The 21,804-nt window shown below is 40.1% G+C and overlaps 1 long non-coding RNA gene across 1 annotated transcript in view; it reads right to left on the bottom strand.

Moving 5' to 3' along the window:
- Nucleotides 1–20,375, bottom strand: part of LOC141981330 (uncharacterized) — a 99,944-nt gene extending 79,569 nt beyond the window's left edge. Inside the window, exons 1-2 of the long non-coding RNA XR_012637735.1 lie at nucleotides 20,244–20,375; nucleotides 8,560–8,677 (exon numbers count right to left, since the gene is read on the bottom strand). This is a non-coding gene — a long non-coding RNA (uncharacterized LOC141981330). The remainder of the gene's footprint in view (nucleotides 1–8,559; nucleotides 8,678–20,243) is intronic.
- Nucleotides 20,376–21,804: the final 1,429 nt, after the last annotated feature.

Raw genomic sequence — 21,804 nt, 5'->3', positions numbered from 1 at the left:
GTTGTGCCATAGGAGCAAAGTTGTTGACCAGAGTCTTCACCCCAGAGCTTCAGTTGTTCTCTTGGAACCCAGTCCATTGAACACCTTGAGGACAAAGACCAAGACTTTGAATGTAATTTGAAGCCAGTGTAGGGAGGGAAGGGTAGATTTTGATGTGTTTCCAGTAGCCAATGTCACTAGAGAGATGCACTGCCGTATTCTGTACTAGCAGGAACTTCTGAAGTTCTGGAGGCTTCATGATTAGGTATGTTGCATTTCTGTAGTACCCCTGAAAGGTGACAAAAGCATGAATAACTGTGGCTAGGTCACCATCCACCAGAATGGGACAGAGTCTCCCAGTTAACCCAAGATGATAGAAAATGTTGTTAATGGATAATGGCACAGAGATTACACTTATAAAGTTTGTGGATGATACCAAGCTGGGAGTGGCTGCAAATGCTTTGGAAGACAGAATTAGAATTCAAAATGATCTGGAGAAATCATCTAAAATAAATAGGATGAAATTCAATAACGACAAATGCAAAGTACTGTACATACACATACAAAATGGGAAATGACTACCTAGTAAGGAATACTGCAAAAAATAATCTGGGGATTATAATGGTTCACAAACTAAATGTGAGTCAACGATGTAATATTGTTGCCAAAAACAACAAAACAAAACATGATTCTGGGATGTATTAGCAGGAGTGTTTTAAGCAAGACATAAGAAGTAACTCTTCCACTCTACTCAGCACTGATAAGGCCTCAGCTGGAGTACTGTGTCCAGTTCCGGGCACTTTGGAAAAGATGTAAACAAACTGGAGAACATCCAGGAGAGAGGAGCAAAAGTGATGAAAGGTCTAGAAAACATGGCCTATGAGGAGACATTGAAAAAAACTGGGTTTGTTTAGTCTGGAGAACAGAAGGCTGAGGTGGGACAGAAGTTTTCAACTTCATAAAAAATTGTTATAAAGAGGAGGGTGACAAATTGTTCTGTTTGTCCACTGAGAAGAGGACAAGTAGTAATGGGCTTAAATCTCAGCAAGGGAGATTTAGGTTAGACATTAGACAAAACGTCCTAACTGTCAGGGTAGTTAAGCACTAGAACAAATTATGTAGAGAGGCTGTGGAATCTCCATTACTGGAGGGTTTTAAGAACAAGTTAGACAAACACCCATCAGGGTAGTCTAGCTAATACTTAATCCTGCCTCTGTACTGGGGATTGGACTACATCTAGATAACCTACTGAAGTCCCTTCCAGTCCTACATTTCTATGGTTCTGTGCTGCTATGTGAGACATCTGGGAGTACTCCTAAGCTACAGATTGAATTGACCAGTTGTGGGTATGAGCCTTCAACCAAAGGCAATGACACTATGGCTGCAAATTCTTCAAATTCTTTCCTCTGTGTATCAGTATCACCATCATCGTTTTGCTCAGGTTCAGCTTCAGCCAATTGTTCTTCATCCATGTGTTGGTCTTGTATAAGCACTGGACCATCTTGGTAGTAGTGATGTGGTCACATATGGTAAAGGATGAGTAGAGCTGTGTGTTACCTGCATATTGCTGGCACTTGAGTCGATTTGGTCTGACTATTTCACCTAATGATTGCATGCAGATATTTTTGAAATGACTGGAGAGAGAATTTATCTTTGTGAGGCTCCACAAGTGAGGGATCTAGTGGTGGAGGTACAGTTTCCCATCACTATTTGGTGGGTGCATCCCATCAGGAAGGATTCAACCCATTTTAGTGCACTCTCTTGCACCCTCTTGCTCTGTCTTGCTCAGGTTCATCACTAATGGCTATGTAAACCAGGTGGGTCCAAATGGGAAGGAAAAAAAGATTGAAATTATAATCATCCACTAATACATGTTCTAATATTTAACTTGATACAAACTTGCAATAAAACCTGAAGTTAAACATGTATCTTTGAAATCCTGGTCCCACTGAAGTCAATGGAAGTTTTTCAATTGATTTGCTTAGAGCCAGGATTTTATCCCTGGACTTGAACACCTCATCATCTTTACTTGCACCAAGAAGTACCTTATTCAACAAGTAGTCCCTCTGATTTCAAGCGGGGTATTGCGGTGTAAGTTGTTGTTATCATTTGCAAGTGTATCAGAATCTGGAACTGTGTTCCTGGGGCTCTTCCTTCAGACTGAATCACTTTTTTTTTTTTAACATTACAAATGATTTTTTTCTCTAAAAGGTTCATCTTGTAACTTTCTCAAAACATTTAATCAAAATTCACACATACGTAGATCTTTTAGAAGGATAGTCTTACCTTTTTAAAATAAACTATTCATTTACCCCAGGAGTATAATTTCACTATAGTCTCTCTAATGCTACCACTAAATTAGCTGAGATCCATTTACACAACTGCCTCTGGCAGCAATGTGTCCTCGTAGACAATGCAGAGACTCTAGAGTACAGATCCACATAGTGCCACTGATTTCAATGGTGCTGTGACAATTTACACTGGCTGAGAATCTGCCTTGATCAGAGGCTTTTGTGAGGTTGGTTGTGACAGCTTCAATAGATAAAAAGAAAAGGAGTACTTGTGGCACCTTAGAGACTATCCAATTTATTTGAGCATAAGCTTTCGTGAGCTACAGCTCACTTCATCGGATGCATACTGTGGAAAAACACAGAAGATGTTTTTATACACACAGACCATGAAAAAAAATGGGTGTTTATCACTATAAAAGGTTTTCTCTCCCCCCACCCCACTCTCCTGCTGGTACTAGCTTATCTAAAGTGATCACTCTCCTTACAATGTGTATGATAATCAAGGTGAGCCATTTCCAGCACAAATCCAGGGTTTAACAAGAACGTCTGAGGAACAGTGGGGGGAGGGGGGAGGAGAAGGAATAAACAAGGGGAAATAGGTTACTTTTTATAATGAATCAACCATTCCCAGTCTCTATTCAAGCCTAAGTTAATTGTATCCAATTTGCAAATTAATTCCAATTCAACAGTCTCCCGCTGGAGTCTGTTTTTGAAGTTTTTTTGTTGAAGGATAGTCACTTTGGGATCAGAAATCGAGTGACCAGAGAGATTGAAGTGTTCTCTGACTGGTTTATGAATGTTATAATTCTTGACATCTGATTTGTGTCCATTTATTCTTTTACATAGAGACTGTCCAGTTTGACCAATGTACGTGGCAGAGGGGCATTGCTGGCACATGATGGCGTATATCACATTGGTGGATGTGCAGGTGAACGAGCCTCTGATAGTGTGGCTGATGTTATTAGGCCCTGTGATGGTGTCCCCTGAATAGATATGTGGGCACAGTTGGCAACGGGCTTTGTTGCAAGGATAGGTTCCTGGGTTAGTGGTTCTGTTGTGTGGTATGTGGTTGCTGGTGAGTGTTCGCTTCAGGTTGGGGGGGCTGTCTGTAGGCAAGGACTGTCCTGTCTCCCAAGATTTGTGAGTGTGTTGGGTCATCCTTCAGGATAGGTTGTAGATCCTTGATAATGCGTTGGAGGGGTTTTAGTTGGGGGCTGAAGGTGATGGCTAGTGGCGTTCTGTTATTTTCTTTGTTAGGCCTGTCCTGTAGTAGGTGACTTCTGGGAACTCTTCTGGCTCTATCAATCTGTTTCTTCACTTCCGCAGGTGGATATTGTAGTTGTAAGAATGCTTGATAGAGATCTTGTAGGTGTTTGTCTCTGTCTGAGGGGTTGGAGCAAATGCGATTGTATCGCAGAGCTTGGCTATAGACAATGGATTGTGTGGTGTGGTCAGGGTGAACGCTGGAGGCATGTAGGTAGGAATAGCGGTCAGTAGGTTTCCGGTATAGGGTGGTGTTTATGTGACCATTGTTTATTAGCACTGTAGTGTCCAGGAAGTGGATCTCTTGTGTGGACTGGACCAGGCTGAGGTTGATGGTGGGATGGGAATTGTTGAAATTATGGTGGAATTCCTCAAGGGCTTCTTTTCCATGGATCCAGATGATGAAGATGTCATCAATATAGCTCAAGTAGAGTAGGGGCGTTAGGGGACGAGAGCCAAGGAAGCGTTGTTCTAAGTCAGCCATAAAAATGTTGGCATACTGTGGGGCCATGCGGGTACCCATAGCAGTGCCGCTGATTTGAAGGTATACATTGTCCCCAAATGTAAAATAGTTATGGGTAAGGACAAAGTCACAAAGTTCAGCCACCAGGTTAGCCGTGACATTATCGGGGATAGTGTTCTTGACGGCTTGTAGTCCATCTTTGTGTGGAATGTTGGTGTAGAGGGCTTCTACATCCGTAGTGGCCAGGATGGTGTTATCAGGAAGATCACTGATGAATTGTAGTTTCCTCAGGAAGTCAGTGGTGTCTCGAAGGTAGCTGGGTGTGCTGGTAGCGTAGGGCCTGAGGAGGGAGTCTACATAGCCAGAGAATCCTGCTTTCAGGGTGCCAATGCCTGAGATGATGGGGCGCCCAGGATTTCCAGGTTTATGGATCTTGGGTAGTAGATAGAATCCCAGGTTGGGGTTCCAGGGGTATGTCTGTGCAGATTTGATCTTGTGCTGTTTCAGGGAGTTTCTTGAGCAAATACTGTAGTTTCTTTTGGTAACTCTCAGTGGGATCAGAGGGTAATGGCTTGTAGAAAGTGGTGTTGGAGAGCTGCCAAGCAGCCTCTTGTTCATATTCCGACCTATTCATGACGACAACAGCACCTCCTTTGTCAGCCTTTTTGATTATGATGTCAGAGTTGTTTCTGAGGCTGTGGACGGCATTGTGTTCTGCACAGCTGACCCATTTTTTTTATAGTCTGTGTGTATAAAAACATCTTCTGTATTTTCCACAGTATGCATCCGATGAAGTGAGCTGTAGCTCACGAAAGCTTATGCTCAAATAAATTGGTTAGTCTGTAAGGTGTCACAAGTACTCCTTTTCTTTTTGCGAATACGGACTAACACAGCTGTTACTCTGAAACCTTCAATAGGTAGTTTGAATTGTGTGGGTTTGTCTCTTCTCTCCTTCATTGGCATATTAAAATTCTTAAAATCCTCATGTATTCGTTAATCATTTCCTTTCCTGATGATTGCAATTTCCTCTTTTATGGTCTCTTAATTTCCTGCTGCCTAAACTTCAAGGGAATCACCAGAATTCTGCAGCTGGGTTACTTTCTTTTTCCAGAAAACAAAAACTATATCAGCTTAAACTTATTTCATCTAGACCACTTCAAGGATGCCCTCTTTCTCTACTTCTGTCCTCATTTCTGCTCTCTCCACTCCTTTCAACCTTGACTTCCTGTTCTCTATTCTACTAGAATTCCCACTTCTCCCTCCCTCCCTCTCTACCATTGAGTCATTTCTTCCCTTTAAATACCACCTTTACGCCATCAATTTCTCTTTAGTTTATAACTGGCTCTAGATAGAGCATTGTTATACTGCATTTCAGTGTTGCTATATACAGATAAATGGTACTGTAGAAACATAATTTAATAGGATGCAAATAGATACCTTTTTCTGATTTCAGTGGAAATGGGTCTTAAACCAATGAGATGTTGGTATTTTCAAAAGTTCTTAAAATAATTAGGAAACATGAATATCTGAATATATTCACATTCACTTAATGGCAATATGTTCAATTAATGATTTTCATCTTACTTTGATTATTTAATTCACTCTGAACTACAGGAGCTTGCAAATTTTAAATAATGGATTTCAAACATACAGCAAATGACTTGAAAAGATTTTTAGGGTATTTTAGCATTTTGTGAAACATTTAAAGCATAGCTGTCTATCAGCAGTTTAAAAGGCCTTGGAAGGTCAAGTGTAATGGCTTTTACTTTATAAAAGGTCATATTTAATATGTAAAGTAAGTTTGCGGTTTCAAAAATGCCCTATTTTTCAGCCATCACAGTTGAAAATATTATTCAAAACAAAACTCAGTTTTCAGTCACTAATTACTGCCCATTATCAAAAGACTGATTGACCCTTCTCCTTTCTAAATACAGTGCTGAGCTTATTGGATTTAAAACTTTCACAAATTGTAGATTTTATGGGGAGCATATGTGCAAGTCAAATGTAAGGGGAGAGTTTCAAAGACACAAAGGGAAAATAGGCTTCCAACTCCCTTTGTAAGACAATGGAAGCTGAGCCCCAATTCCCATTTGTGCCTTTGATAAACTCCACCAGTAGGATTTCACACAACTACATTGTGGGCACAAGTTAACTCATTAGGTGTGCAAATGGATAGCTACATGCACAGATTTCTCTGTGCATCCACTGCAAACAGATTTTCATATGCACATTTACTTGCATATTTTTTTGCATATCTTAGTCTTTACCCTATGATATTTTGTCCTTTAATTCTCAATAATTCTTTGCGATGGCCTATTTCTTAAAAATATGGCTGGACCAACAAAGGATGCATGTGTGAGACCAAACAGATAGCTGACTGTACAAAACATAGTTATCAACTTGCTCTCATGAGGATATGTTTATGTGGGTAGTATCAGTGCCTCACTTATGACCTAAGTCATATTGTATTCAGCTTCTGCAAGGGAAATCTGGTGTCAACTCAATACTGTACCTCCACCAACATTAAATACACACGTTTCAACAGTGATGTTTAAGGTTATATGCAAATTAGCCAATTACCTAATGTAACACTTGGAGCTACACAAAACATGTCAACTATGAATCAGCCATTGTGCCACCTGTAGTACCTACTATTATGTTAGTTGTTAGAAGAAACTTTCACCTACTTCTACATCAGTGCATGAGCAAAATAAGAATTAAAGTGAAATAGTGATGAGAGGAGAAAGCAAACTCTGTGTTGGATGAAATCAAACAGGGCAGAGATTGAGTTACTTAGCAATTCAAACAATAATTATTTCATCTACAGATGGTGAACTACAGGAAGTAATGTTCCTTTCCGTTTCTCCACAGGACTCACTGCTGAGCAACAAGAAAACAAAGATAGTAGAATATTATATAAAATGTGACTTTAGTCTACACTAAGGCATGCCACAACACCTAACAGACATGTTGAGTATAATTATACCTGCTAGTTCTCTGTAGGATCTGGTCAGGAATGGCTATGAACATAACTGTCTTTTGAGCTTGCAATGTCAAATCACACTGAACTATACTAAAATATGAGTTCAGAAGAAAATATAAATATATGATAAAACTATAACATGGACTGGCTCTGAATTTCTGTTAAACAGAAAGGAGTAGGTCAGCACATTTTGTAGTAATAAACTACATTATCAAAGAAGAGTTGGCTCTTAGAAAAAGAAAAGTAATTTCCCTAAATTCTTTCAAAGCATGCATTCCAGTTTCAGTTTTCCCTTCTGTAGATTTTACCTACAATTTAATTTCAAAACCTTTGTAGTCACCATCTTTGCCTATATAGTTTTTTCAGGTTATGTGTTGTGATAAATGAAGGGAGTGAGGGTAGCTCCCTTTTATGGACACCCAGCCAGCCACTTAGCTATATCATCCATGTTAGTAGCTGTTCTCTACTTGCTTTCCCCGTAAAGGGTTAAAAAGTACATAGGTAAAAGGAAGGGAGTGGGCACCTGACCAAAAGAGCCCATGGAAAGGCTAGAACTTTTTAAAATTGGGAAAAAACTTCCCCTTTGTCTGTGTTGTTCTCCTAGAGTGCAGAGACAGGGCTGGAACTGTACTGTAAGAGCTTGGGCCAGGTATGAAAAATCATCTCAATCATCATACATTACACACCTAAATTTCATTTAAAACCCGAGATATGTAAGTAGATCAGGAAATGTCTAGGAAGACACAATTAGGTTTATCTCTTTTTATTTCTTTATGGCTTGTGGACTCCTCTGTGCTAACCGCAGGTGCTTTTGTTTTGCTTGTAACCTTTAAGCTGGACCTCAAGAGAGCTATCTTGATGCTTAAACCTTGTAATTGGCCTAAGTTCCAGATGTATTTTCTTTCTTTTTTTTTAAATAAAATTTACCTTTAAGAACAGGATTGGATTTTTGTGTCCTAAGAGGTTTGTGCATATGTTGTTTCATTAGCTGGTGGCAACAGCTGATTTCCTTTGTTTTCTTTCTCAGCTCTTCCCTGGAGGGGTGGGGGTGAAAGGGCTTGAGGGTACCCCACAGGAAGGAATTCCCAAGTGCGCCTTCCTGGGTTCTCAAAGGGGTTTTTGCACTTGGGTGGTGGCAGCATCTACCCATCCAAGGTCAGGGAAAAGCTGTAATCTTAGGAGTTTTATACAAGCCTGGAGTGGCCAGTATTAGTTTTTAGAATCCTTGTGGGCCCCCACCTTCTGCACTCAAAGTGCTAGAGTGGGGAATCAGCCTTGACATGTGTATTATGTTTTCATAAACTGCAAAATATGTACCTTCAGCCTGAATGACTTCTATTTTAGATTACATACTTCTAGCTTGTTTCTTTTTTTCTGTAATCTCCATAAGACAGAGAGAGCACAGAGTTTGTGACTGACTTTCTAATAGCATCCATCCTGAACTGAACACCTGTTCCAAAAGGCAGGCAGGAGTACTCATTAAATTTAAAGGTGAAGAAAACAATCGGTATACAAAATCAAAACCTTTCATTAAATTTACATAGATATTTACATCACAATGTAAGAAAATTAATACTTACATATACTTTACAAATGCCCAGTAAGATATAGCAGAAGATAGAAAGAATCCAAAATGTTGTGGTACATTTTTCAACTGAGTAGTCATGGGGCATCTGAAATCTCACCAGCGGGACAGGTCTGTCACAGTGAGCAGGAAGAGACATTTATTACTAATTATTATTACCAATCCTTTACTAATCTTCTAAGAATTTAATCTTCTAACCCTTAAGGATGCCAAAATAATTTCTGAATGCAAATTGATGCTATGCTGGCTTCCTGAGTCATGTGAACTGTGTATATTGACAGGCTACAAACACATTAAATGTGTGCATGTGCATGCTCAAGGGGACAGGGGGCTGCAGGTAGCACTAAAGTCCATAAGCCTTGTAATATTTTCCATTCTCCAAACCCCTGCCTTGGTCTTCTTGTACAAAATCAGCTTACACAAAGTTTTTGCAAGGGACTAGCATTTCATCCTTTAATAATTCTGTGCAATGTTTTTAGAGAGAATTATCTGTGGCTTCAGTCACTGTGTATTTTATATAATTAAGTGCAAGATGTAATGCTGCATTTGTTTGATTTCCCCTCCAAAATTTGGTATTTTACACTTAACAGTAGTGAGTGAATCAATTTAGCTTATCTTTGATATCAGGCATTTCTTTTCCATTCTGGATATATTATAAAACATTACACACCTAAATTTCATTTAAGTATAATGAGCAAGCAGGGTAGCTTTTAATCTTTGGTGGATGATATTTGTTCATCTGAGTAGCTGAAATGAAATAAAAAGTTAAAACCCTATAAACACTTTTGTTGCAGTTACACAGTGGTTGCCCCTAATATTCTTTTTAATGTTAACATGTATTGAGTTACAGTAATTAAATATACTGTGGTATTTCCTCTAAGAGGAAATAGAGCAAGAAAGGCAAATTCAGTATGCCACTGTATGTTAATCTTTATATTTTTCAAAGCTTTTTAGTGACAGTGCCTTTATTTGGGAATAAGCCTGGATCCACAAAATGACTTAGGTGTTGTGGTAAATTTTTAGGCACCATATAGAGATCACTGGAATCCACTGAGTTAGGCACCTACACTCCCTATATGATGCACAGGGTAGTAGGAAGTGCCTGAGAATATGATCTACAAATACAGCATGCTAGGCAGCTCCTGGCCTAGGGTAGCTAGTGGGAGATGCTGACAAGAGAGGTGTGCCCTAAGCCCCACCCCTCTCATGGAGCTTGGCACCTTGGTCTGCTTGCAATCCACAGCCAGAAACCTCTTTCCTGGAGTCAGGTGGCTTGGATACCTCAGCCATTTCTTGAGAGAACCCCTCAGGTGCCTGCCTAACTCCACACAAAATGGCTGGCGGGAGGAGGAGGAGGAGAAGCAGCAGCACCCATTCTCATGCTTTCTCTCTGGCCCAATTAATATTTTATATTTATTTATTGAACACAAAATAGAATAGCAAGATAGTGAATGTTACATCAGAATGTCCTATAGTATGCCCTATAGGCTTCTCACCTGAGGGGTAGGGAACCTCTGTTCAAATCCCTTCTCATGAGAAGGGAATTGAAACATTGTCTCCCACAAGTGCTCAGTGCATCTCTACCAGATCAGGCCCTACAAGCAATATGGGGATGAGGGGGGAATTCCTATCTTCATCTGGTTTGGGGATGCCGTGGGTCTGAGGCATGAACTAGGCAGCGGATGTCTGCCTGAGGCAGCAGCACATGTGCCCAGAGGCAGAAACTTTAGTGCCTAGAGCAATTTAACAGTGAAAATTTTAAGGGTTTGTAGGTGTGGAGTCAGTTTAGGCATCTATGCGGTTACGCAGCAGCTGAGCAGGGTGTGTGTGGCTCAGAGTGGCACCTAAACCCCTTTGTAGATCTGAGCCATAGTAACTAGAGCTGGGTTGTTTGTTTGTTTGTTTTTTTTAATAGCACTAAATTTACCCCAAAATATGTCAAAGCATTTCACAGTTTCTGTTGAAAACCTTTTTTGAGACACTTGTAGAGCTGAATGGAAAATTTGTAAGATTTGCCATACAAGTCTGTTGTCCTACTTGTGGTCATAGCCAATAGCTAATACTTCAAAGAAAAGTAAAACAAATAAATGTACCTGTCCAGTTATATTAATTTATTTTGGGGGTGGTGTGGTGCGGGCAGACCCCCACCACAGCCAGGAAGGTATTAAAAAGCTCTTCTGGGCCAAGTCCACCTCAAACTGGTGCCCCTGAGAGACTTGTCAAGCTTGAAGATGGGCAAGTCCTTAAAAGGGAGGACCCTGGCTCTGTCCAGGCGGGTAGTCTGAAGGAACAGGACTGCAACTTATAGCTCCCCAGCCCCTGGAAGCAGGGGTTACTGATCAGGGAAACAGCCTGAGAGCCTTGCCCCGCCCCCATTCAGAGCCTTCTCAGAAAGGAGAGGAGCCACTTCCTTTCAGTTTTATTTTGTCTCTTTAGCTTCCCAAAGAATCAGGACTTAACTTTTGTGGGACTACTCACCTTTTGTGTGGACTACTTTAACATCCACCCACCACTAGTAAGAGAACAGATGGAGGCACTGTGCCCTGGACACACAGACAGAGTGGGTGCTGCTTCTCTCCCCGAAGGGGTGCTAGAGAGGTATAGCCTATTACAAGTGGGAAAGCTCCTTCTTTTGTCTGGCGATAATGTAGTGTATGACTGAAGCATGAGATTGGTTTACCCTTATTTTAGAATGCTTATCTGTAAATATTATTTAGTATAAAATTAACAAAACATATTTAAATTCAACTATATCATTTGACTGTGGCAGTGAATTCTATGGGCTGACTAGATGTTTTATGAATATATACTTCTTTTCATTCTCCCTTTGTTGTAAATTTGCCAGCCATTAATTTCATTGAGTGAGGTGCTATCCTTTCAAGATAGGACAGTATAAAAAGGAGGGATTGAACAGTTTCCATTATAATCTTATGGACCTCAATCTAGTGTCTTCAGACTCTTCCTGATAGGGCTACCTTATCAGTTAATGATGTGCTGTAGGAAGTCATTCCTCACTGTAAATGGGTTGGATAAGATGGTCTAATAGGGCTTTTCAATCATTAACTTCTTTGCTATCCAACCCTACCAAATAACCACATTAGCTTGATATTTCTATAAAAATGATTGAGGTGACATAACTAACAGTGCTGATTCATCAATTTCTTTCTTAGTCTTTACAGTTAATGTCAGGTTGAGATGAATATGCAAGATTCACGTAGCTTGAAGATGTTGTTTTAGGCTACATTGATGCAGTCTCAGAAAGAGAACAGTAGTGGCCTCACTACATTTGAGACCTTCCATGGCAAGTTTGGAGCTGGCAAGATTTCATCCTAAATACATAATTAAAATTACATACTCACCGAATCCTGCACCAATAATCTTTAGAACAGTTGTTCTCATATAAGGCTAAAAATTCCCTTTGTTTCTTCAATGGTCATCTTTCACCCATATTTTATACATTTAGCTAATAGATACATTTGAAATGCTTCTAATAATGATGCTAAATTTAACATTTTTATGATTGTGGTTTAATTTAAGTACTGGACTATTATTAAATTGCACACCTGAACCCACAAATCTGCCTTTTTTTCTATTTTTCTCAAATTATAAAAGGTTCCTCAGAACAAATCACATTTTGATTTTTAGCCAGTTACCTTTTATTAGCTATAAAGTATTTATTTGAGTTTGGGGGTTCATTACTATAGTTCTGCACTGAAATAAGTAGAGACAGAATGGGATGTATAATATAAGAACAACAATCACTCTTACTTCATGTAAGTAGCTGAAATATACCATGCACTATTGTGGTTCTTCATCCAGTGAACAGTGACACCTTAAAAACAAATCTGAGCACTACTCTGGTGTTCTCTCATTTAAAAAGCTAAATGTAACTGTATTTTGATAATGAGAGATGAGAATTGTGAGTGCAAGTATCTAGCATTATGTATTTTTGCATTTATTTACTACTTTTATTTTATTAAAATAAACTATGCTTGTCATAAGCCTTTCTGTTAAGACACTCAGCTGAACGCTAGAACATTAATCTTATAAATGTAGCTTAGCCTTTAAAGTTTCTTAAAATATATATATTCAGGAAATAGATAATACATTGTTCATTTTAATTTCAATAAGAGGAGGCCTGATTCTTTACTACCTTGCATCTTGTGTGGTTGATTATACGCAGTTTACATGAGTGTATATTGGATATAAAACAGTATAAGTCAGATATGATAATGTTTTACACCACAAAGCCAAAAAGGATCATTGTGATCATCTAGTTTCCTTCCAGCCTTTTGGAGCTTCCCCAGTGTTCCAAGACTTAGTGAAAAGCAACATTAATGGTTGTGAGCTGCTTAGTCAGCTCTTTTAAAACTCTTGAACGCAAGTTATCCAGGCTTGCTGATTTTAAAATGTCTAACTTCAATTGCTGTCCCACCAAGACAGCAAAGAATGAGGCTCAGTGTGTTTGAAAATTTACTGGACTAGAAAGTCATGAGCCCTGCTCCAAACTGCTTACAGTCTATATCCAGAAAAGGTAAGAGTTCAGCCCCATATCTTGTATCAGATAATGGCATATGCTCAAATAGCTAAAGTATTGCAGATGTTAGTGGCATATCTGAGGTGTTTCTACTGTTCCTAGCTGACTGTCCTGTCTTTTTGACAGCAATAGATGTTAAGGAGCAGAGGTTGGGAATTTGGCACATGAAGGGAAAAATGCATGGAAGAAACTGGAGCAGCTAAACATTATTTGTATTGCAAATGTCATTCTAGAATTAGTTTCAAGTTATGTTTCTCTACTTTCTAATGTGTATTTAGTATGATGGAACAGATGAGCTGCTAGATACTCTGTACTTTCCGGTGTACAGATGTCTTAACTTTCTGAGAACATAAAGTAAGAGGAGCAGCACAGGAACAGAAAAGAGCACCTGCCAAATAACAAAATATGAAATTTGAGTCTGGCATTATTTTTTCATTGTTGAAGTTCATTAAAGCTCAGGACATCAATTTGCTCTCTGGAACAGGAAGGCATGCCTGCCCTTTAATGAGCTTTAACACAATCTCAGCTCCATTGAAGTGGGAAAAAACCAAACTTTTGGACAGCAGAGCAGTCCCAGTGGTGTATCTGTGATGGGAAAGGAAGGAAATAATGGTTGGGACAAGGTTGAGGAGAAAGATCTCCTAAACCAAGGAATGTACCCTTACTCTCAAGATCTGTTTTCCCAACCCACCACCATTATGGGTGGAGAAGAGGACTTGAGAGATGAGGGGCCTTCCATGAAAGGTATATTTTAAGTGTTCTTTATTATACTCCTTTATCTGTGTGTATTGGGTAGGAATGGATCTGGGTTATTGATGTAGTGATTTGCAGGGTGTGGCCATTTCCTGTTATGGTAAGAACTGATACAGTCACCAGTAAAGGCAGAAAGCTTCATCTTCTATCTCTCTGTCTGTGAGCTGATTAACAGCTGAAAGACCAAAGGTTTCCCTTGCAAGGAACCAGCCCATTACTGCCTTCCTACTATCACCAAATAAACACAGTCCTGTCTCTGCCATCAATCTGTTGTGTTGTTGGATGGCTGTAAGAACAAATTTCTTGGGGATCCCTGCAGCTCACTGTCCACCAAATGCCACTGTAGCTGGCACCAAAATGGTGTTGGAATGACAAAGTTTAAAACATACCACAACAGAGTTGCTGCCAGCTCAAAAGCCAGACATATTCACTGTCAGTAATGGTAAATAAACCACACCCTCAAGGTCCCAAATTTCAGAGATTACAGTTCTGAAGTTGATGATTTACCTATTCATAGGTGTAATAACTGGATGAAAATGTGGATGAGGTGGCATTGTTGCCCAGCTTTCAGGCGGGGGGGGGGGAAACACGGTCTCCCATTCTCCTTTCTCATAACTTTGATCTTTTGTTGGATGATGGGGAATGGAAGACAGGATCCTAAATGTATTGCTGTGAGCACAGGCTATACATCTACCCTGTCCATCCGATGTGGTGTTGCCTAGCAGAAGTCGATATTTCACTCAGGCTAAAAGGCGGAAGTGGTACCTAGCTCAGTCAACATAGGGAACCAGAAGGAAGGATCCAGAATAGCTCCTGAGGTCTGTGCTCATTGGCCGTAGAAAGGACGCTTTCCTCCACACCTGGAGACCATGAGAAGAGACAGAGGAAGGAACTGCTGTAAGGACAGGGATTCCATTTTGGGGAGACTGGTCCCAAAAGGACAGGAGAGGAGGATCATAGAGCAGTGGTTCCCAAACTTGTTCCGCCGCTTGTGCAGGGAAAGCCCCTGATGGGCCGGGCCGGTTTGTTTACCTGCTGCGTCCGCAGGTTCGGCCGATCGCGGCTTCCAGTGACCGCGGTTCGCTGCTCCAGGCCAATGGGAGCTGCTGGAAGTGGCGTGGGTCGAGTGGCCAATGGGAGTGGCGTGGGTCCAGGCCAATGGGAGCTGCTGGAAGTGGCGTGGGTCGAGGGCCGCTCCCAAAATTGCTTTTGCCAGTGTCCCCATTTACAATCTCTCCCTCCTCCCCCGTTTGCTAATGCTGCTTATTTTAATAATTTTATTTTTTCCACCTCTTCCTCAACAACCTCATTCTTTCCTTAACCTATCATTACCTAATCCATAAAGAACTTTCAAAATGGCTGCCAGGGCACTTGCAGCATGTGTTCTTCCAGTTATTAATTCACACTGGAGTTCACAATGGTGTCCATGAATGTTCTTGCAAATAAATATTAGGTGCAATTAGATACTTGCAAATATGACTATAGGGGAGTTTGTGGAAGCAGGAACAAAGTTTCATTTGCAAGATGTTGATTATTCTATAATTCCCAAGGAATTGTTTCCCCCAGAAACACAGAAACTAAATACATTCTCATCATTCTGCTTCTCTCTTTTTTTGGGGGGGTAGGAGGGCATGAGCTTATTTTTAAGGATTTGTGTAATGGAGTTAGTAAAAAATAGTTAAATATTAAAGTTATTGTAGACTGGCATGAACATAAAACCATCTTGGCTTATGCCAATTAGTGACTTCATTAACTATTACCACTTTTCAGTACTTTTTTCCTATTAGTAATATTAATGTTAAAGTAATTCACAAGTATATTAAACTGCAAAAAAGTGTGTGTCAGTTACAAATACTGAAGTGGTAATTATATTACTTGCAAAGCATTTAGTGGGAAATTTATACAGTAATTAATACTGTAGTCCCATACATTTCCTTTCAAGTGATCCAGGGATAAACAGTGAATAAATTAATTACTTTGTCTCAAGAGATAAAGTAATTTCTGCCTTGCTAAAGAACAAGTTGAGAATATGTTTAATGTACAATCTTAACCAGTTTGCCACTGTATTACAATTATCCAAGTTTTTTTTTTTTTTTTTTTTTTTTTTTTTTTAAGAGAAAACATACTTTGATGTATTAGAAACAGCAATTATCAACCTACACTGACACTTGTTAGATGTCAGGCATGTTTTATTTTGTCTCTGAAAACCTAGCTGGCAAAACAAAATGTTCAGTAAGTCAATCAATTCACTTATCCCTGAGTCACTGGTAAGAATGCAATCATAAAAGTTACAGTATGTGTCTGTTCTCAGGCTCTGGGATGAATCATTGTTTTCTAATAATTTCTTCCCATATTGGTTCACTATCTTTGTTCAACTTTTCTTTACCATTTTAATCTTTCCTATAGAATCCCTTGTTTAGCCTACACTTTGTATTTGGAGATGCAAACATGGAGGCCAAAGAAAGACTCCAGCTGATTTACATGGGCATCGCAGAAGTCCCTAGTTGATTTATATCCTCCTTAAAATCAGCCCTTTCCTCTTGTCCCATCTTTAGAAACCTTAGTCTGTGCCTTGGTCACTTCTTGCCTTGACCAGCCTCCAGTCTGTTTTTTGTAGCTCTCTTCTCTCCAGTCTATCCAAAATGTCACAATTAAAATAATCTTTCTCCTAATGCTCTGCCCCATCCCTCTTAAGCCCTCTGTTGATTCCTGCCCTTTTCCATGTCAAATTCAGTTCCTCATCTTCACCTTTAATGTTCTCATGGCTTCACCCATACATGTGCCTCAGTCCTTATTTAGTTCTGCACTTCCTTCAGTGCTCTTCATGCTGTCCATTTCTCTTTCTTCATGCTCCCTCTTTCTTTTCCTTACACACTCTTGAATTCATAGTTTCATTCATGCTGCCCCCTGGTGTTGGAACTATGGCTCTGGTCTTGGGCACGAAGTGCTCTTTCTTTCTTCAAGTCTCACTTTGAAATCTACTTATTTAATCTAGCTGTCGGTCATCATCTCCTAAAGTTATTTCTTGTCCCAATCCTGACTCGTGCTTCATTCTTACAATGTTTGGTTTGTATCAGCTCATATTTGATTGTAAAATCCTCAGTCCAGAATTCTGTATTTGTAATGCACCATCTTCCCCTGTGTTACGGTGCTATAGAATTAAATATTGTTGCCAATATGCCAAGTAGTAGCAGATGGCCTTACAGATCAGTTCCCAATTAGAGAAGAAGGCAGTGACATGGAGCCTAGGATATTCTTAGTGCAACCTGTTTATTTTACACAATATACACCAGTCCTTAAACAGTGGGGGTCAGACAGCATGCAGGCAATCCCATCTTTCAGGAATCTCTGTTAAAACACCAATACCTAGTTCCTAGGGAGTAACTCTGCACCATGAATTGATTTTAGTTAGAAATTAAGGCAGAGAGAAAACTTTCCTGCTGATTGTAACAGCTCCCCCTAAAGAAAGCTTCATCACAAAACAACAACATTTCTTCAAAGACTACACTGCTTATGCGCCAAGAAAAAGAACTTGTAAGACAATGTGTAACTGTCCTGTCTGATTGCTCCTGCCATAACAATATATTGCGTTAGATCCTCAGCTGGTATAAAGAGACATAGGTCCATTGAAGGCAACACAGCTATGCTGATTTACATCACCTGAGGATCTGGCCCAATAATAATAATACCAATATATTCATGTTTGTCTTATTTTTATTAATCACACCTATTGTATAACTCTAACTGACTAACTGGGTCCACTAGATGCTACTGCTATACAAATATAAAAAACAAGACTCTGGATCAAACCCCGGAGTCCGCAGTCAGTGTTCTCAGTCCTCACGCAGGAAAATTTCCCATTAACATCATTCATAAAATAGAGATTAACCAGATAATAACACTGTGTACTTGGTCTGAGCTCTTCTAATGTCTAAGCAATGAAGCAAGAAATAATTGTTCTCTCCAGTAAGTATTTGAGGAAAACAAGAAAGACATCAAGATTTGACCTTTAACATAATACATAATAAACACTTATTATGTTTAAATTTACACATTTATTATCAATAAAATTCATCTCAGTTCTGAAGACCTGTAATCTCACCAAAGACCTTAAAATGGCAGATTAAGTGATGTGCAAGGACCTGCGCAGATGCTTTTCTCTGATGTGAATTTCACCTTTATATGCATTAAATTGAATACAATAAATTTACACTGTCCTGTATTTAGACATATTAGTACACTTATTGCCAGTTAAATCTATATTAATTTCACAGTGAAGATGGCTTGAACAACAATCTTTGCAATGTTATGCATAATAAGCCAAATTTAGAGAGTTGTACCAAATTCATGAATTTGCTTATCTATAAGACTTATTCCAGCACAAACTTTTTGTTTATGTATTTAGTAAGTATTTTGTATTAGTTTACCACATGGGGTAGCTAAGTACTTTAACTAAATCTTGGCCAAAATGAGTTGGTCACTAAACTGCAAACTCATATTACTGCTGTATAATGTTATCCCGATCCCTTTGGCTGCCAGTCTTATTTCAAATAAACTGCCACATCTACTTGCAGCCTACCTTTAAGGTATGTCTTTGAGTTAAATAGTCCCAAATGACAGATCATGCATGTTGGAACTCTTTCTGGAGATTAGAGATATTAATAACTGAAGCTAGTGCTGAATGTGGTGCTCTGCTTAATAAGTCATGTGTCACACTGAAAGCATGTTGCACCTTTGCTCAGTAATCTGCACTGACTGCCAGTAGCTTTCTGGGTGCAGTTCAAGATGTTGATTTAAATCTCTACAGCCCTAAAGCTTACCTACAAAGAGAGGCGATATCTACTAGTAGAGCCCTCTTTAATCTAACAGGCAAAGGCATAAGAAGATCCATTGGCTTGAAGCTGAAGTCAGAAAAATAGACATTGGAAATAAGATGAAATATTTTTAACAGGAAGGGTAATCAACTACTGGAAAACATTAGCAAGAGATGTGATAAATTCTCCTTTACTTGGAGTCTTTACATCAAGATCGGATGTCTTTCTAGAAAGATGCACTCCTGTTCAAGTTGTTGAGTTGGATTCAAGAATTACTGGATGGAATTCTATGGTCTATTTTATATAACGAGTCTGGTCTGAAAAATCACTCACAATCAATTATTTGGGACCTGAAAGGAATTATTTCCTCTTTGCGCAATAAATATAACTGAAGTTATGCTCACTGGAGGCACTTGAGCTGGAGCCTCAGTTTGAAAGACACTTTTTATTCTTCATGAGGAACTTGCTGCCCACCTAGGTCTGCTCCTACCCAACATTGTTAGGCTCTGTGGCATGCCCAGAAGGCTATTTTCTTTTCTCTGGGTAGTTGAAGACTGACAAACATAGTGCATTTAAAGTAGGGGGCTATGTTGGCTTTTGTGATATCTTTAGGCTTTAGAGGGATAAAAATGCATTGTGAGGCACACCCACTGAAAGGCTGTCTTGAGCTAACTTTATTAATGAACAGCGGGAGCCAGACCCAAGACCACCTTGAAATTTGATACATCTACTGAAACACCATTCAGGGGAGCTTTGTTACTTATTCCAATAGTGTACATTTATTTTTAATTCTATGTACAGGTCAATCAGTGAGTGCAGCATATACTTTATATTGTAAGATTTTTTTTATTTAAAATATTGTAAAGCTCCTAGAATAAAAGGTTTCAGCTGAAAAAAATATAAATAAGTACATTTTAATATAACTTGTGGATACATTCAAGTCCCCAATCACCATGCAAACCTCACCATGCTACATTTTATTTTGCATGACTGTAATATATCTGAATACTATGTATGTGGTATTCAATTTGTGTGTAACATGCAGGAGCAGGGGTAAAAGACTGTAATTTAGTTCCTGATCCTTATGTTTGACATAGATCAGGGGAGGCAAGCTGAAACTTCAGTGCAGTAGAACATCAAAGATATATATGAACACCAGAGTTACGGACTGACCAGTCAATCGGACACCATGTGAAACTGGAAGTAACCAATCAAGAAGCAGCAGAGATGGAAAAAAATGGGAAAAAGCAAGTACTGTACTGTGCTTGCATTGCATCTTGAAGGAAGGCACATGTGGGCTGCCTCTCAGCCCACCCCCAGGGCAGCCACTTAAAGCAAGACACTGGGGCTGCCAGCCCAAGACAGCCTGAGCCAGCAGGGCAGGAGCAGCGCTGGGGTCTGTGCAGCTTTCACCCCTCCTACCCTAGGAGGGGGACATACTGTTTTCTTTCACACACTCACTCACTCTCTCACTCACAAAAACTCATGTGGGGCTAAGTAGGAGTCTGGCTGCTGTCGAATCATGGCCTGGAGTGTCAGCTGCTGGCAGGGGTGAAAGTAAAATTGAAAACTTACCGGTACGGGGGCCAGCTCTGGCCCCCCTGGAAGGGGCGGGGCCTCAGGCGGAAGGGGCAGGGCTGGAGGGTCAGGGTCAGTGTCCCCCAGCCAGCCCTTCCAGGCTGCCTGGCCCGCGCAGCCCTGGGCTCCAGCGGCGATTTAAAGGGGCCGGGGCTTCAGCCACTACTGCCGCTACCGCAGCGGCTGGAGCTCCGGCCCTTTTAAATCACTGGCCCCGGGGCAGCTGCTCCTCCCCCCCTCCACCATTGGCAGCCTGGGGGGGCAAAAGGGGCAGTGACGATAAAGCGTTGCCACAGCAGCGCTTTAAGGAGGGTCCTTTGCCATGGCTTTAACGTCGCTGCCCCCAGGGACCCAGCAGGGCTGCCAACGGGGGGCGCAAAAGGGGCAGTGACATTAAAGTGCTGCCGCGGCAACGCTTTAAGCAGGGTAAAACTATTATGCTGATAGGTTGCCAGCCTCTTTTTTTTTTTCATTTACAATGGGATAACTGGGTGACATTCTTGTCATACTATATCTTTTGTTATAGTTTCCAGGTGTACAGTGTCTTGTAGTTACTTCAGGATAAATGGAATCTGGCTCAAAAAACTTGCTAGATGTTGAAACTAATATTTTTGTACTTCCGTCCATAAGATCCTGCAAGGCAATAAAGCATGATGTGGTGTGTTGTGATAGTCTAACAGTGGAAAATGTGGAATACTTGTAGATCTGCCAACATACATGATTTTAATTGGGAATCTCATGATATTTGGTGTGTTTTCTTAAAGCCCCAGCTGCTGGAATCAAGATACTTTATGAGAATGTCAACGTATCTTAAAAGGGTAACTTTCTAGCCTTCATTGTTGCAGAGAAAAACTTGAAAATATGCAGCAAGTGCACCTTAAAGGCTCAGAAAACAGAAGACAAATTAAAAGAATCCCCAAAATATTACCTCTTTAAAAACTTGTGTTTACACCAATCTCATTATTTAAAATTTCATTTTATTTATTTTTATCCTGACTCATAATTTTTTAATACTTGGGGTTGGCAGTATTGCGCTTGAATCTGCCAGTGACATTTTGATCAAACACTTTGCTATTACTACTGACTTTTCTGTTAATCCATTTGATTGTGCATTATAAAGGTGTGGGTGCTATGTGCTTGATATATCAAAGAGAATTGCTAAAAGGAGTTACTTTTGAATTCTGGGTAATTATTTGTTTTAATTCATCTAAAATCCCATGGTGAGCTTACTGCAGTATCCAATATTTTATGACATGACTATTAATGTCTTGTGCAGCAGTGTAACATTATAGATATAGACTCTGTGTGTGTGTGTGTGTGTGAGAGAGAGAGCGAGAGTGAAATGGATCAGGGTGGCCAAACTTATTGATCCTCTGAGCCGCATATGATAATCTTCAGAAGTTTGAGAGCCATGGGACATGCCTTCTGGGGCTTGAGGCTTCTACCCTACGGGGGGTAAGAGGGAACACGCCTGCCAGGGCTTCAGCAGGAGTGGCCTCCCCCATGGGGATAAAACCCCAAGATCCCCACGCCCCACAGGGCAGAAGCCCCTAGCCCT

This window comes from Natator depressus, chromosome 2 (assembly GCF_965152275.1).
Source record: "Natator depressus isolate rNatDep1 chromosome 2, rNatDep2.hap1, whole genome shotgun sequence".
NCBI classification, from domain to species: Eukaryota; Metazoa; Chordata; order Testudines; family Cheloniidae; genus Natator; species Natator depressus.
This window is presented reverse-complemented; position numbering and strand designations above follow the sequence as displayed.